General features: G+C 37.3%; 1 long non-coding RNA gene across 4 annotated transcripts in view; it reads right to left on the bottom strand.

Annotated features, from left to right (window-relative positions):
- Positions 1-4703: 4703 nt before the first annotated feature.
- LOC111093158 overlaps positions 4704-16535 on the bottom strand; it is a 56970-nt gene continuing 45138 nt past the window's right edge. For 3 of the 4 annotated variants that reach the window (XR_005381218.1, XR_005381219.1, XR_005381217.1), the window contains one exon: positions 8923-9618. This is a non-coding gene — a long non-coding RNA (uncharacterized LOC111093158). Of the gene's footprint in view, positions 4749-8922; positions 9619-16535 lie in introns of those variants that run through there. The other variant, XR_005381220.1, reaches the window with a different exon arrangement.

The raw sequence follows: 16535 nt of genomic DNA, 5'->3' as shown, positions 1-16535 counted from the left end.
GGAGAGTAAGATATGGGGTAAATAAAAATAGGATTGATTTTTATATAATTTACCCCATCCTTATCTACATAATTTTTTTTAAAAAGATTTTATTTATTTAATCACGAGAGACAGGGCAGAGGGGCAGAGGGAGAAGCAGGCTCCATGCAGGGACCCTGATGTGGGACTCGATCCTGGGACTCCAGGACCACACCCTGGGTAGAAGGCAGGCACTAAATCACTGAGCCACCCAGGGATCCCCCTTATCTACATAATTGACTCTTAATACTGACCAACTGTTTTGTCTTTCACCTCTACTAGATGTTTACTTCTCCTTCTCTGCCTATTTCATTTGTTCATAACCTTAAACACACTTCTGACTCCTCCCTAGAATGCCCTCCACTCAGTATAATTCATTTTCTGTAATACCTAGGTACTCAACATTCAAACCCATTCAGATCAATAATAATTATACTCTGTTAATATTTTGTGTAATTTATGCTAATTATTCAATATGAACTCTACTAACACTGGAAAATTTCATAGGCCCCACATGACAATAGTTGTACTTCTAGTTTTTCTTGATTGAGAAAATAATGATATTCATTGAAAAGTAAATTAGTATAAGGATCCCATGAAATACCTTTGTGGTTTTTCAGGGTCCTGGATCTATAGGTTAGAAAATGGTTTGAATACTTAATGCCACATATTTTTTTCCTAGTGTTTCCCTGTGAAGATATAATTTCTCAATTAGATTTTATTTCCATAAAATAATTATTATAGTTTTGACTATTTTATTACCTATATTCTCAGTATGGTGTAGGTACTTATTATTTGCCAAACAAGGGAACAGATGACAATTTAACTGAATTTCTTGTATGGTTATATAGCTATGTAGATGGTAATACATTTAACTAGTAGTGTTATTTGGGCTAAAAACACTTTATAGAAACTAACATAACATATATGTAACTTGACAGACTCAAGGTATCGAAGTCCTTGACAAGGCACCAGAATAAACTCCTACCAGTACTTTTTTAAATTTTAAGAGGTATACAAATCACTTGGAACTTTAGTTGAAATGCAGATTCTGATTCATTCAATTGGAGACAAACTAGAAAATTCTCAGAAGGTGATATTACTGGTCTGTAGACCACTCTTTGAGTAGCAAGGCTCTAGTCCCCCTGAATTCTGGTGACTTCATTTCCACAGCACTTAAATAGAGTTCTTTATTGAGACAACAGGGGGAAAAATGTCAAGAATCAATGCCAGTCTGGGTTGCTGTAGAGATTTGGTCAATGGTTAATAGTGTTTTAGTTAACTACCAAGACATCTAAGTAATGTCTCCTGATGATGTAATGACATTATCTTCTCGCTCTTCATCATTTTTTTGCAATGTTCTCTTCTGTCTAGAGCTTTCTGCACCTTTTTCTTTTTTTAAGATTTTATTTATTTGAGAGAGAGAAAGAGGGAGAATGAGCAGTGGGGAGGTGCAGAGGAAGAGAGACAGGGAGAGAGAGAGAGAGAGAGAGAAGGAGAGAAGGAGACTCCCCGGTGAGCAGGAAGCCCAACATGGGGCTCCATACCAGGACTGGAGATGGATGATCTGAGCAGAAGGCAGACACTTAACTGACTGAACCACCCAGGTACCCCACCTTTTCTTTCTTTTCTTTTTTCTTTGCTTTGCTTCATTTTTGAGTTTCATGTGGCTCTCCCTGGCTACAGGGACCCCAAAATTACAGGCATGTTATTCAATGACTAATTATTGTAGGATAAATTCTTTTTACACTTATCTATGAAATACACACTTATCTGTGAACCATAACTATTGCAGCTTTATATTTCTTCCTCATCCTCATTGTGTTGGAAGATTTTGAACCATAGCATGCTGTTAGCAGGTGTTTTTGGCAGATGTTAGCTAGAAACATCCCTTTTTTGGGCTAAACAAGAAATGATTCCCCTCTGTGTAGGAGATAATACATCTGCTCTATGATTTTTTGATAAGAAGACTAGCTTCTGAATGTCACTTAGAAAATCATCACCTCTCAAAACCCAAATATTCTGTTCTCACATTGGCTATCCTCATTTCTATTTCAAAATACTCCAGTAAAATCAAACTGCTTCTTACTGACAGCTGTTTATGGGGCACTGGCATAGGAAAGCATTTATCTCATCTTAATCCTCTAGATGAGATAAATTCTCCTGTGGTTTAAGTCTTTCTTGATTAGATCCTTCTTTACCCTCTTTCTTGTTCATATTTACAATTAGTATATCATATAAGACAACATCTGAAAACTTGGCAAGGGGAGGAGGCATCTTTGCTCCACGTTCACACAATACATTGTGGTTTACACTGTGAATCCCACTTATTGCTTATGTTGAAGTTTTCTGCTACTTACACATTTCCTCCTAACACACCATGCCATGCCAAGGACAGGAATAACTTTTTATTTACCTCTAAATAATATAGTTCATGGGCACTGCATGATTTTTAGTGAAACAATACGATCTGCCACTATCTTGGCCATTTGTATACCTTTAAAACTACCAAAGACCTAATCAGGATCATGAAGAAAATGGAGTATTGTTTCAATTAGAAAAAGAATGGGATAAAATGGGATAAAACCCTCTAGGAATTCACCTTGTACTCTGACCACACATCCTTGGCCTTTCTCTGAGACTTCTTTTTCTATCAGTAGTCAGCTCTTTAATGTTGACGAACCCAATGCTCTGTCCTTAATCTCATTTTCTTCTCTCTCTGGACTCTTTCCCTAATCAAACTCCCACAGTCATGATTGAAACTACAATGATGCTTCCTCTTCCCCTGGCCCAGATTTTCTTTCTGGGCCTCAGGCCTATGTATCTTATTGACTACTAGGTGGCTCCACTTGAATGTACTATACATGTCACAAATAAAACACATTCAAGAGTTTATGAAGCAAGCCCTCTTTTTTTTTTTTTTTTTTTTGAGTTGAATATTTTAATTTTATAGTTGGCTCAAAATGTAACATTAGTTTCAGGTGTACAACTTAGTGATTTGACAAGCTTATACATTATGCTGTGCTAACCACAGTGTAGCTACCATCTGTTCTGTCATATAGCTGTTATAATATTATTGACTATATTCCTTATGGTGTGCCTTTTATTCCTGTGACTTATTCACTCCATAACTGGATGCCTGTATGTCCTACTCCCCTTCACCTATTTTGCCCAAATCCTTCCACCTCTCTCCCCTCTGGCAACCATCAGTCTGTTCTCTGTGTTTTATAAGTCTGATTCTACTTTTTTGTTCATTCATTTTTGTTTTTGTTTACATTCCACCTATAGAATCCTATGATATTTGTCTTCCTCGCTATGACTTATTTCACTTAGCATTATATCCTCTAGGTCCATCCATGTTGTCTCAAATGGATCTCATTCTATTTTTATGGCTGCCTAACATTCTACTGTGTGTGCGTGTGTGTGTGTGTGTGTACCACACTTTTCTTATCTATTTGTCTACTGATGGACACTTACGTTGTAAAACAAGCCCTCTTATGGCCTCTAAGGTGACTAGTGAAATAAAATCCTTCCTAACTGTATCCTAGGAGATATTCTAAACTCTTTTATCTCCATTATGTCTAATATCCAATCAGTCATCAAGGCTTACTGATTAATTCCTAAATATTAAAAAATGTATCACTTTTCTTTATATCCACTACAATTATTTTGATCCAGACATGCATGATTTCTTTCCTGGGCTCTTGCAATATGCTCTTTACTATTCTCACTACCTTCAGGGCTAACATTCTAATTCATCTCCCACACTGCTTCAAGAGTAATCTCCTAAAGCATTAACTCTGATCTTGTCATTATATAGCTTTAAATTATGAATGGCTCACTAGCTATTAAGTGGTATCCAAATGGCTTTGTCTTCTTCTTTACCTTTATCCATTTTCTTTCCAATTTGCATTTCTTTTTCTAATTATTTATAGATCTCCATTTCTTTTTTGCCTCCATTCCGATTATGCACTCTTCTGTCTACCTTCAGTCCTCTGCTAGCCACTTTAGAAATATTAGTCAGACATCAAGACTCTGCTTAATTATCATCTTTCTGTGGAGGAATAACTGGATCTCCTCCCATTCTGATCCTCCCTTGCATGCAGTTCTATTATAACCTCAATGCTGTAAATTTACTTGTCTGTTTCCCACATAGGACCATGAGTGGTTGGCCTCACACACTGTCTGGCACAGAACATCTGCTCAATGAGTATCTCACAATTTTTATGTGATTGTTTGCCTGGTTGCTTTTAGCAACTTACTTTCTGCATCATGTTTAATGTGTCATGTCAATTTTTGGTCAAAAATAAATCTGTCTCATTTTACTTTATACGTTCATCAAAGATGCTCCTGAGTAAGAACCCTTAGTAGAATTTTTTTTCTTCTGATATAAATACCAAGAACAGCTGTGCATCTCCTAAACAATTGGTTTGTGAATGTACAATTATTTGTAGTACCTTGAATCTTGAAACTGATTGTATTTCCCTCTTTGCTCTTATACTAAAAGAAATTCAGAGTTGAATGTGTGGCTCACCTCTAAAAATGGTATGAAAACTTTTTTTAAAAAGTTTTTTTTAGGGATCCCTGGGTGGCGCAGCGGTTTAGCGCCTGCCTTTGGCCCAGGGCGCGATCCTGGGGATCCGGGATCGAGTCCCACGTCGGGCTCCCGGTGCATGGAGCCTGCTTCTCCCTCTGCCTGTGTCTCTGCCTCTCTCTCTCTCACTGTGTGCCTATCATGAATAAATAAAAATTTAAAAAAAAAAAAAAAAAGTTTTTTTTATTCACTAATTTAAGCTCTTTTTTGTTTTCTATCATTTTCTCTTTTACTAGATGTTCTCATCATTTCATCTTTTCCATTTATAAGTTTTTGTAAGAGACAGTGGCTTTTAAAACATATAAAATTAATAAGTGATACTGAGTTATTTTGCCTAAATTGAAGCCTCCTTCCTTTTTTTTTTTTTCCTTCCTTTTTTTGATATTCAAACTTCTTTTTCTTAATTCTGGTTGAAAAAATATTGGGAAAAATATAATCAATTTCTCACTTCTTTTAATTAGCCATGATGTAGGTTTACTTTAAACCTTAATCAGTAAACTATCTTCAGAATACCATTTTCCCCCAGCTAAGAAAAATTTACACTCCACTTTAGAATAGACTTCTTGAGATAAATTTATCATTTCTATATAAGTATTGCTTGTTATCTTCAGTTTCTATGTGCCCATTATCATTAAGATTGCTATATTTTATTGGGTTATAACAATCATTGCTGTGAAGTAGCACTAACCTTTCCTAGCATCAGATAATTTTGATTAAAATTAAAAGACATGAGAACCTTAGTGGTAGTTACACTCAATATTCATTTTATAATAATTAGTTAAGTTGAACCTGTATTTTATAAGAATTTTTCTAAATATATTACATTTCATAATTTTTTTTTACATTTCATAATTTTAAAAGTTTTTCAGAACTAGTATTACTGAAAGACTAGGAAGGTATTAAATAATTATCGGTCTCACCCTAGGGATTTATATAAATAAAGGTTGAACAAAATATTGTTTTTGAAAATATGGGAGCATTGGAGAACTACAAGGCATAGACAAATTCCTAGACCAAAAACCAAGAGAAGAAAATCCAGAAAGGGAAGCATAGTATTTGGATCACTTTCCTTCAGGGACATAATTCTACAAGAGATGGTTCAGAAGCGGAGAAGCTAAGCTAGGCTTTCCACAGGCTTGTAAATTTAGGAGGATAAAAACTGGAACGCAGAGCCTGCCAAAGAGAGGGGGTTCCTGGCAAATCCTCAGGTTTGAGGTTGGGAGCCTCAACAGCTGCATCTAAGGAGGGTAACTGAAATAGCTCATCTCTCACAAAGACTGAAGCTCAGTTTGAACCATTCGATCCCTGATTGAATCAAGAGCATCTGTATTGTTTTCACACCAAGTTATCTGCCAGAAACAGCTGTAAATCTTATTTGGGATGAAGGTACCTATCTTGGGCATTAGATTGTCTCTATAATTTCTCAAGTACAACAACTGGCACTGAATTTAAAAGATCAGGCCCACAGAGACAAAACTATGGGATTGAAACCAAGGAAAACAATAGACAAGACAACAGATGCACAGATCATCCAGATGGTGAAATTTCAAATACAGACCCACACTGCTTGAAGTACAAATAAATAATGTATTTTAGGGTTTATATCACATGTCAAAGTAAAACATATGACAACAACAGAACAAATACAGGAGGATGTAAATCAAGTTATTATTAAGAAGGTTCTCACATTGTAGGGAAATGCTATATTAATTTAAAACAGATTGTCATAAACTAAGAATATGTATTATAATAACTGGAACAACTGCTAAAAATAAAAGACCTGTAGATAATTCAGAGGAGGAGAAAAATGGAATACTAAAAAAATTTATTGGTCAAAAAGTAGAAAGGAATAATGCAGTCTCAAAACAGACTAGAAAATAAGCAAAGATTTTCTTAAACCCAACAATATGATAATCAGATTAAAAGTAAATGAACTAGGGATCCCTGGGTGGTGCAGCGGTTTGGCGCCTGCCTTTGGCCCAGGGCGCGATCCTGGAGACCCGGGATCGAATCCCACATCGGGCTCCCGGTGCATGGGGCCTGCTTCTCCCTCTGCCTGTGTCTCTGCGCCTCTCTCTCTCTCTCTATGACTATCATAAATAAATAAAAATTAAAAAAAAAAATTAAAAGTAAATGAACTAGATGTTCCAAATAAAAAGCAGAAATAACTTAGGGTAGGGAAAAAAAGGCATCCATGGGGTTACTTTATGAATGAATGAATTTTGGTTTCACGTGTAGTAAATTAGATAGTTTAAGAATTATTTATCATTAAAAAATGGATTGTTATACTGCTATTCTAATACTTTCAAAGAGATAAGCAGAACAGAGATTCAGTACATTCCACAGATATAATTTTAGTTTTCAGTCTTTAAAAATGTGAGTTCTCAATATGAATCATGTCTATCTTTTTTTAATAGAATTTGAAATTGTTTAGCACATACAAAGAAGAGAAGTTGTAGAATTTGTTCCACTTTTATTTTCCATCTCTGTTCACTGTCTTATTTTAATCAGGTGGCATAAAGTTTGCTTTGTATATAAAAAAACCTCACTTCTGGAAGCAGGTGCTGGAAATGACTAAGTTCTAGGATGCTATGGAATGGGCTATATCCTAGGGATTAAAAGCAATGCCATTTCCAGGCAGCCTTAGATCCCTGAGATGAACCCGTCCTGACTACTGAAGTCCTGAATCTACTAAACTTATACTTTTTTTGGAAAGAGTGGAGCCATAAAAGAAGAGTAGGACTTCTGGCAAAAAGTAACAGAAGTTTTTAATGGATCAGAAACTTTGCTGTCTTCTTAAGGAAGATAACGAAAATGTGAATGTCAATATACTGGCAATGGCATATGTTCAGTGTCACTCTGAATTTTTTAAAAAAGGAGGTCTATTGATTATTGCTGTGCTAAACTGTGTTTCATTGTAATGCAAAAATAAAAATTTGATCTTTGGCATTAGATACCTGAATTCAGCCGCTGATTAGGTATGTGTGACATTATAGATCCCAAAGATAGCTAGAACAGTAACTCCCATCCTATGTTTTCTTTTGTCATAACCCTAGCAAAAGGCAGAGTCCGTTTCTTCAGCTCCTGAATCTGGGCAGGTCCTGTGACTGCTCTGACCAGTAGAATAGGGCGGAATTGATGCTTTGTCATTTTCAGGCATTCCCCTTTACTGGCCTGGCATCACTGCTTCCTGTCTTTTGGAAGCCAGCTGCCATTTAAGTAATGCACATGCTCTGAGACTACTGAGCTGTGAGAAGCCTAAACCATAGGGATTGGCTGTGGAGGATAAGAGATCCTGTGGAAAATGAGAGAAATCAAGGAGAAATAAGCTACCAGGCATGTATGAAGAAACCGTATTGAAAGTTGAGTATGATCCCAGTTGCCCAGCTGATACCACATGTATCAGAGACAAAACATCTAGCCAGGCTCTTCCTGAATTCTTGACTCCATAAAGTATGAGCAAAATAAAACCATTGTTTCATGTCACAAACTCTAGGGTTAGCTTGTCAAGCAGCAACGATTACCAAAAAATGTCTTAGCTTGGGTAATCCATTTAGCTGACCCTCAATATCGTATTTAGCCAAGTCACCATGACTCCTAAGTTTATAATCATCGCCAACCAACATTATCATTACCTTAGCTACTAAAGGATAGAAAATAAATTGTTAAAGTACTCTATCTACATATACTTTTACAGCTATAGGTTGTCAGGGTTTAGAATTTCGTATTTAAATCCTTATCCTGTCACTTAACATTTGTGTGGCGGATGACATAATTTCTCTAAGATTCGATGTACTTGTTTTTAAAATAGGGAGAATGTGGTGTCTTTTTACTGAGTTGTAATGAGTTTTTTAGATTTGTATTTATTTGTGGTAAGAAGGGAACACAACAAGAGATCAGCTCTCCTAACAAATTTTCAAGTGTCCAATACATAACTGTTGAGTACAGGGACCATGTGGTACAGCAGATTGCTAGAGCTTATCGGTAATGGGGAATTACTAATCAATGAGTATAAAGTTTCAGTTAAAGCTGATGATGATTTAGTGAAATACTACATTGTATTATATCATGTTTTGACATCTTACAAAGCATTTCCTGCTGGAAATAGACTGCCTCCCTGGGCGTCCCAATTTTCAGAGATAGCAAAGGACTCAGCAAGGAGCATGCTTCTAATATGAGAACTCACCATTCCAGAGCCAGACTCCTCTTCCCAGCCTGTGCTCCAAGAGGCATAATTCTGAATTCTGCCTTAATCATCTCAGGGGCAGGTATCAGACAACTAGGGACCACTCGTAACCTTGGAGTCTGCCAAAATTCTTTTTTTTTTTTTTTTTCCAAAATTCTTCAGATAAGCCAACCCTAAACTGCTCAGCTTGCCCTCCCTTGCCTTTCCCACAGAAACTCCAGTAAAAGCTCAGGCCTAAACCTATCCCTCTAACAGCTTCAGCTTCCTGATCAAAACCTGGTGCTCCTCCCTGGCCCTGCATAACCAGCCATGTCTCATGTTTCTAGAAGAAATGTGACTGACATTAAATTTCTCTTCAAATAGCATTGACCTCTCCATGTCATCATTCAGTCATCTTTATAAATTAAGACCCAGGCACAAAGTGTACATGTGAGGTACTTAACACAGTATTTGATACATTAATAACAGTTCTTGAAATTAGGGGTATAATCTATGAAATAACTATAAAATTCCAGACACTAACCTGAAAGTTACTTGCTCTCAAAATAATAGCTGAATTTATACTGAAATCACTTTATATTTTCTTATGACTTTTCTGTAGAGTCATTCAAGGTAGAACCACAAACTGTGAATTGATATCTTGACCTCAAACATGCTAATAACACTGAGTATTTAAATGTTCCTTATGCTCATACATCACTATACAGTTTTAAAATATTCTCAGTCACATTATCTCAGTTTGACCTCACAGCTCTCCGGTGAAATGTTAGGGCAGTACTCCTCATCCAATCTACAAATGACAAAAGTAGGCCAGGAGGACCTATGGTTGGAAAGTGAGAAAGGTAGAATTAGAAAATATGGTCTCAGCCTCTTTTCTCCATTAGTACTTATCAGAGGGATAATGAAAACTTTCTTTCCTACTTTACCTAAAAAAATTTGGATTCCAGGTCAATTTCAAATATTATCTCACCAGGTTGTCCTTTGATGTCTCCAATTCAGAAGACTTTCCATTTGAACCCCTGTCGTTTGTTTGGATGCTTATACCCCCTGTGACATTTGACATTATATGGTGGATTTATATGTTTTTGCACAGCGAGAAATAGGAAAAGGCCTCAGGGTTTAAACATGATGTCCAACACTGTCCAAAATCAACACCATGCTGAGGATTTAGTTTAGAGGCTAGAGTGATATTTAAAGGAAGAAATTCTCCTTCACAGGACTCCTGTCAATGTTATAATCATGTTCTAATCAGTTATATAATTATGACTGGAGTAAAGAGTACCTACGTTCCTTTTTATTTTCAACAATATCTTATTTTCACTGACTTTCAACTATATTTGAATAAATAAAAAATGAATGATGAATACAACTTTTTTGGGATAGCTACAACTGCTAAAAAAAAAAGTGTCTTGGTGGAACTAATTAGAGGCTGGGTCTTATGAAACATCAACAGTAAGAAAAAGAGTTTATGGACTTCGTGTCCACAACAGTAAGAAAAAGAGTTTATGGACTTCGTGTCCATGAATTAACATCTACATAGGTGACTTTTAGAAGCAGAGAAACAAGCTTTCAGCAGGGAAATCAGATATGAGTTTCCATAGGAAATTTTATTATGGATTTTAAATATGTCTGGGCTTTACACATGGGAATTTAAACTAAGGGAATAGTTTTATGAAGATAGATACTAATGGCAGCATTTTTATAATAACTAAAGTAAATGCACAGTCTATTCAAAAATAGGAATTTGGAATTTGTGACAATAAATTATGCACAAACAACTAAATATAGTGCTGTGTATATATAATATGTAAAATAAAATAAATTATTATATTATAAAAGTATACTTGAGAGAGATAATCAACATTTTAGAGTTCCCAAGGGTTGTAATAATATCTATACATACATAATGTCTCAGAGTCCACAGAAAATGTAATCAGTGGTCATTTCTGATTCATAAATTTATGTTTTTTTTTCTTTTAAGAACCTATATTTTCTTTTTTTTAAGGAACCTATATTTTCTAATCCTTTTATAATGAACCCAGAGTATTTATGTAGTAAAAAAAAAAAATCAAAGTTTTTTTTAAGAAAAACAATAATATGCTTGGATTGTGCCTATGGTACAGGATTCAAGATGAAATATATACTTTGTTTCCAAGATTCATAAAAAAGAAATATTAAAAATTAACCTTTAAAAATAATGTAAAAGGGATCCCTGGGTGGCGCAGCGGTTTAGCGCCTGCCTTTGGCCCAGGGCGCGATCCTGGAGACCCGGGATCGAATCCCACGTCGGGCTCCCGGTGCATGGAGCCTGCTTCTCCCTCTGCCTGTGTCTCTGCCTCTCTCTCTCTCTCTCTCTCTCTCTGTGTGTGACCATCATAAATAAATAAAAATTAAAAAAATTTAAAAAAAATAATGTAAAAACACAAACTAATTTGCATTAAATATTTGACGAACCAAATACAGTGCTCATTAGCATTACAATGTTAAGGCTTGAATTAGAAATGAAATTTTATTTAGTGATTATGACTTTTCTTCTCTATCCACACATTTTTGATACCATGAAAAGATTAGATCGGAAACAAAAGCTTATTGTGAAGGGAAGTAACGTAAGAAAAGAATACAGAATACTTGAATACCTAGAGGAAACCAAAAAACATATTTCTGTTCAGAGTTCAGAAACGCTTTCAGTCAAATGGTATAAAGGGACTAAACCGACATTTTTTTCAGTGTGCATTATAAGCTCAGTATTTTATAAACATTGCTCAGTTAGTTCTTATAACAACTTTAATGGAGTGGATATATTTTTTCCTACTGTACAGAGGAGGAGAATGAAGCTTGGAGAGACTAGTCAACCTGAGAAAGGCCACAAAGATGGTGAATGGCAAAATCAGTAAGCAATCCAGTATCTATCTGATTTTAAGCCTCTTGAATGTTTTGTTATGCCTCTACCTGTAACTGATTTTCTCCTGGGAATGATTTTATAATTTGGCTCTACATTCCTGAGTAAGAGATATATAACTTTTACATAAATAGCCTAAAACATCTCTAATTAATTATACATTAGATATTGGTATGGTATATCATATAAAGACCTCTTATTTATATAGAAGCCATTGTTAATTTTGATAATGTAATTTAAATTATACATGATCTCAGGCCATATCCTTTCTTAATATCGTATTACATCCCATTATGCAAAGCCTGTTTTTGCTCTATTCAAAGGCTACCCTAAAAAAGATGTTCACATTAGAAATTAAGAGCATAAGAAGGGCAAAATTCAGGATTTATTTTATGCTCTTTGCAAAATTACTTTTTTTTTTTTAATTTTTTTTTTATTTATTTATGATAGTCACAGAGAGAGAGAGAGAGGCGCAGAGACAGGCAGAGGGAGAAGCAGGCTCCATGCACCGGAAGCCCGATGTGGGATTCGATCCCGGGTCTCCAGGATCGCGCCCTGGGCCAAAGGCAGGCGCCAAACCGCTGCGCCACCCAGGGATCCCAAAATTACTTTTAACATAAAAGAAAACCTCAGGCAAAAACATATTAGCAAATAATATTTTTTCTCTTGAGGTACCTGTATGTCCTCTGAAACAACAATAATGTTGGGTTTGGTGATAGCATAGGAAAAAATATATCCTGTTTATGTTCAGAAACTAAAATGACTTAGTTGTAGGTTATGTTACTTGCTATATACATATAATTAAAAACACATCTCCTGGGGTGCCTGGGTGGCACAGTCAGTTAAGCCTCGAAGACTCTTGTTTCAGCTCAGGTCGTGATCTCAGGGTCTTGATATCAAGCCCCACGTCATGCTCCACACTCTGCCAGGAGTCTGCTTCAGTATCTCTCTCCATCTCCCTCTGCCCTTCCCCTTACCCTGTGTGTGCACTCTCACTCTCTAAAAAAAAAATAAAATAAATCTTTAAAAACTTACCTCCTAAATTAAATGCAAAGTCTCAGGTCAGTGAATGATAAAATCCAATAAATAGATGAGAAGTATATAAATTAATTAATTATTTATTTATTTATTTATTTATTTATTTGAGACAGAGAGAGAGAAAGCATGAGCTGAGTGAGGGGAGGAGCAGAAGGAGAAGCAGGCTCTCCACTGAGCAGGGAGCCCGGGTGGGGGGCTCCATCCCAAGACTCTGGGATCGTGATCTGAGCTGAAGGCAGATGCTTAACTGAGTCACCCGAGTACCCCAATGAGAGGTATATGAACATAGTTGGCGCATGGAGAGCACCTGAACTTGAGCTCTGGCAGATAGATTTTGTCTTGGAGCTACAGGAGCAAACACAGGACTCAGTCAAAAGGAGTCCCTGCTCTTGTATTCTCACCACTTGATTAGATGACCACCTATACCAGTGTCACGTGCAGTGCTGATTAAATAACATAATAAGGGACCACAACCCAGAACTAGCAGCATCTTTGAAGCCCATAAATCTCTAATTGTAGAAAACTAAAAGTTACTCAGATTATCCTTAGGTCTTTATGTTTAAGAACCCTGCTCTGATCCTCTAAGAATAGCAACCTTCCTGAATAAGCCCCTGGGTGGCGCAGCGGTTTGGCGCCTGCCTTTGGCCCAGGGCGCGATCCTGGAGACCCGGGATCGAATCCCACATCGGGCTTCCGGTGCATGGAGCCTGCTTCTCCCTCTGCCTATGTCTCTGCCTCTCTCTCTTTCTCTCTCTGTGACTATCATAAATAAATAAAAATTTAAAAAAAAAATTTAAAATGATCGCAGCAAAAAAAAAAACAAAAAACAAAAAAAAAAATAAAATAAAATGATCGCAGCAAACAAAATTCCCAAGAAAATTATATGTCCATTGTTCTGGACATTATGGGGAGGCTATCAAATATTTAAATTCATTTCTTGTTTAGTGAACAAGAAATATTTCTTCTTCCTAGAAAAGGAGCAAGAAAGGCCAAGATACAGCAAATCACTCCTGGTCTATGTTCTTCCCTAAATCTACTCGCAATTACTCTCCTGACATGGACTAAGAGCCAATGTTCTTTCTGACAAACCAATTGCAGAATGAGCGCACACATTGCACAGTGATGCAGGGTGAATAGTAAATCCCTAGTGATGCTTGCTTCTCAACTTCGAAACTTTCTACGCTCTCAGAACTTGCATCCTTGGTTGCCTCTGTATGTTTTGTGCTCTCTCATAGGATGGTGCTTTTACATCCCCAAACTCTGGGATAAGTCTGCAGATCACCCTGTCAAGGCACCTGGATTTCTAATTGTGTTTGATGACACAATGTTTGTCATTAAACTTTCCAAATAGCTCCTGAGGGTAAACTTCATGGTTTAATGACTTCTTGGGTGAGCAAGGTCATTTCACGTTTCTCTAGATGAGGTGTATACGACAAACTCTTTTTCTTTTCTTTTTCAACAAACTCTCTTTAACTGACACCAAACTTCTTAGTGTGCTACTGATGCAACTAAGCTCCATTTTCTTTTTTCACTAGATCCAGGGTCAGCAAAGTATGGCCCAGAAGTCAGACCTGGTCAGGCACCCATTTTTGTAAATACAGTTTCATTGGAACAGAACCACAATTATTCATTAGATATTGTTTTTGTCTGCTTTAACGATACAGTGGTGGAGTTGGGTATTTGTGAAAGAGGTGGTATGACTTGCAAAACCTGAAATTATTTATTATCTGGCTCTTTACACATGTTCTTTGATGTATGTCAAAGTTCTGCTGGTTCTTCAAAGATCACGTCCACTCTCATAAAAGTGAGCAATTTCTGGTTGATCCTGAGAAGATACCCAAGTGCCTGAGAAGCTTGCCAAGACTATCAACATTCTGCTTTAAAATATCTACATCTCCTACAAAGAGTTCACGGAATTCAAATATTTTCTCACAGCAGCTTTGATGACTGCATACCACAGATGGCCAAACACGTGATCTGAGTTCCAAGTGTTCATCCAGACAAGCCCAGAGGCCAGGGACAGAGAGTGTCCTACCTGGAGCTGACACTCCAGTGGGTCCAGGTACCCACTCACTCATTATTAACCTGGGCATGCCACCCTCCTGCCAGGCCCATCATTCAGCCAGCCTGAGGGAGTGAGGATGCCATAGGAATTTATGTTTTACTGCATTCATCTTTTTTCATTTAAAGATTTCCTGCAGGGATCCCTGGGTGGCTCAGCGGTTTAGCGCCTGCCTTCGGCCCAGGGCGTGATCCTGGAGTCCTGGGATCAAGTTCTGCACCGGGCTCCCTGCATGGAGCCTGCTTCTCCCTCTGCCTCTCTGTCTCTCAGGAATAAATAAATAAAATCTAAAAAATAAAAGTAAAAAATAAAAAAATAAAGATTTCCTGCAGCAAGCATGGCTATTCAAGTTATCACTCTGTTATCAGTCAGCTTTCATCAGGAAAGACTAGAATTCCCAAATCTCCCAAATCGTAGTGCTTACAACACCAAAGGTCTACTTCCTGTTTCTGTTCCACATCAGCTAGGGATTGTCTCAGAGCCTGCTTAGCATGTTCTCTTTATTCCAGGATCCAGCACTGAAAGAGCAGTGTCTCTTTGCCAGGAACCATTTTAAGGGGCAGAGGGGAATGATGGCCCAAATTTGTGATAGCCCTTAAAACTTCTGCTCAGACATCCCATATTTTTATTCCACTGACCAAAACCAGTCACATGCTCAAGCCTGATAGAAATTCAATGAAGAAATATATTCCTCCCATACCAAAGGCCTACTCCAAACTCCATGGCAACAGGGTTACAACCTTGTTACAGGGAAGAGTGAGAAAACTGTGGAACAATAATACAATTTATGGCATATTCTTTACGTGTTTAGAAATGGAATGGATTTCTGATTTCGTAAAGTGTCATCTCCTCAGCACTAGGAACTTAATTTGGCCCCTGGTACCTTTAAGCGCATGAATCCAATCTGGACATACACTGTGTTTGCCATTTTCTGAGAGTCGAAGAGCCTCAGAGCCCTGTCTTGTCTGGTAGCCAAACTGATCCTGAAACCACAACCTCAAATATTTGCCTGTCTCAATTTCAAGTCTTACGAGTCTCTATTTAAAACTACAAATCCAAAGAGAACACTGTGTTTTGTTTTCACAATTTTCAAAGATTTTTATGGACTGGATAAATGGTACATGCTATGATGACAAAGTTAAAATCCTGCTCTGCTACGCATATCCACCCACACACTTCTGGGGGAAAAGGTAAGTTTAAATAGAATTTTCTGTATCGCTAATGACTTTTAAGCTAATGGTTCTTGCTCAGATCATTCCGGGAACTTGTTCCAGGACGCATTTAGAGCCAGTTGATCAGTTGTAGATGAAAAATCAATGTCACTATTGTCCAGGTGTGGGACACATATATTTATACCACCACTTTTTGGCCTTCTCCCCGCCTTTTGGTTTCTTTGGCTTATCCACTCAGAGTATTTATTAGACGAATTTTATGTGCTGTTCACTGGGTAATCCCTTTGTCTTTGCTCATCCCAGATTTCTTCAGCCTTACTGTGCTGGCCTCCATGACAGGCATCACAGAATCACCTTCTGGGCTAGCCCGGATTGGGCTCCTAGGTCCGTCAGTGAGCAGGCTGACGGAGGCCAATTCCTTGGAGTGTTGCTTGCGTCCTAGCTGTATGTTGATGCAGGCTGCAAAGCACCATGGGGAGAAATTACCTGAAGTCATTATCCTAGTGAGGTCCTGTTGGCACCCCAGACACAAACTGGTAATTGCATGCAGACTATATCAACTGGGA

Source organism: Canis lupus, chromosome 29 (assembly GCF_011100685.1).
Source record: "Canis lupus familiaris isolate Mischka breed German Shepherd chromosome 29, alternate assembly UU_Cfam_GSD_1.0, whole genome shotgun sequence".
In the NCBI taxonomy this organism is placed as follows: domain Eukaryota; kingdom Metazoa; phylum Chordata; class Mammalia; order Carnivora; family Canidae; genus Canis; species Canis lupus.
The sequence above is the reverse complement of the archived record's forward strand: the minus strand, read 5'-3'. Positions and strand labels throughout refer to the sequence as shown.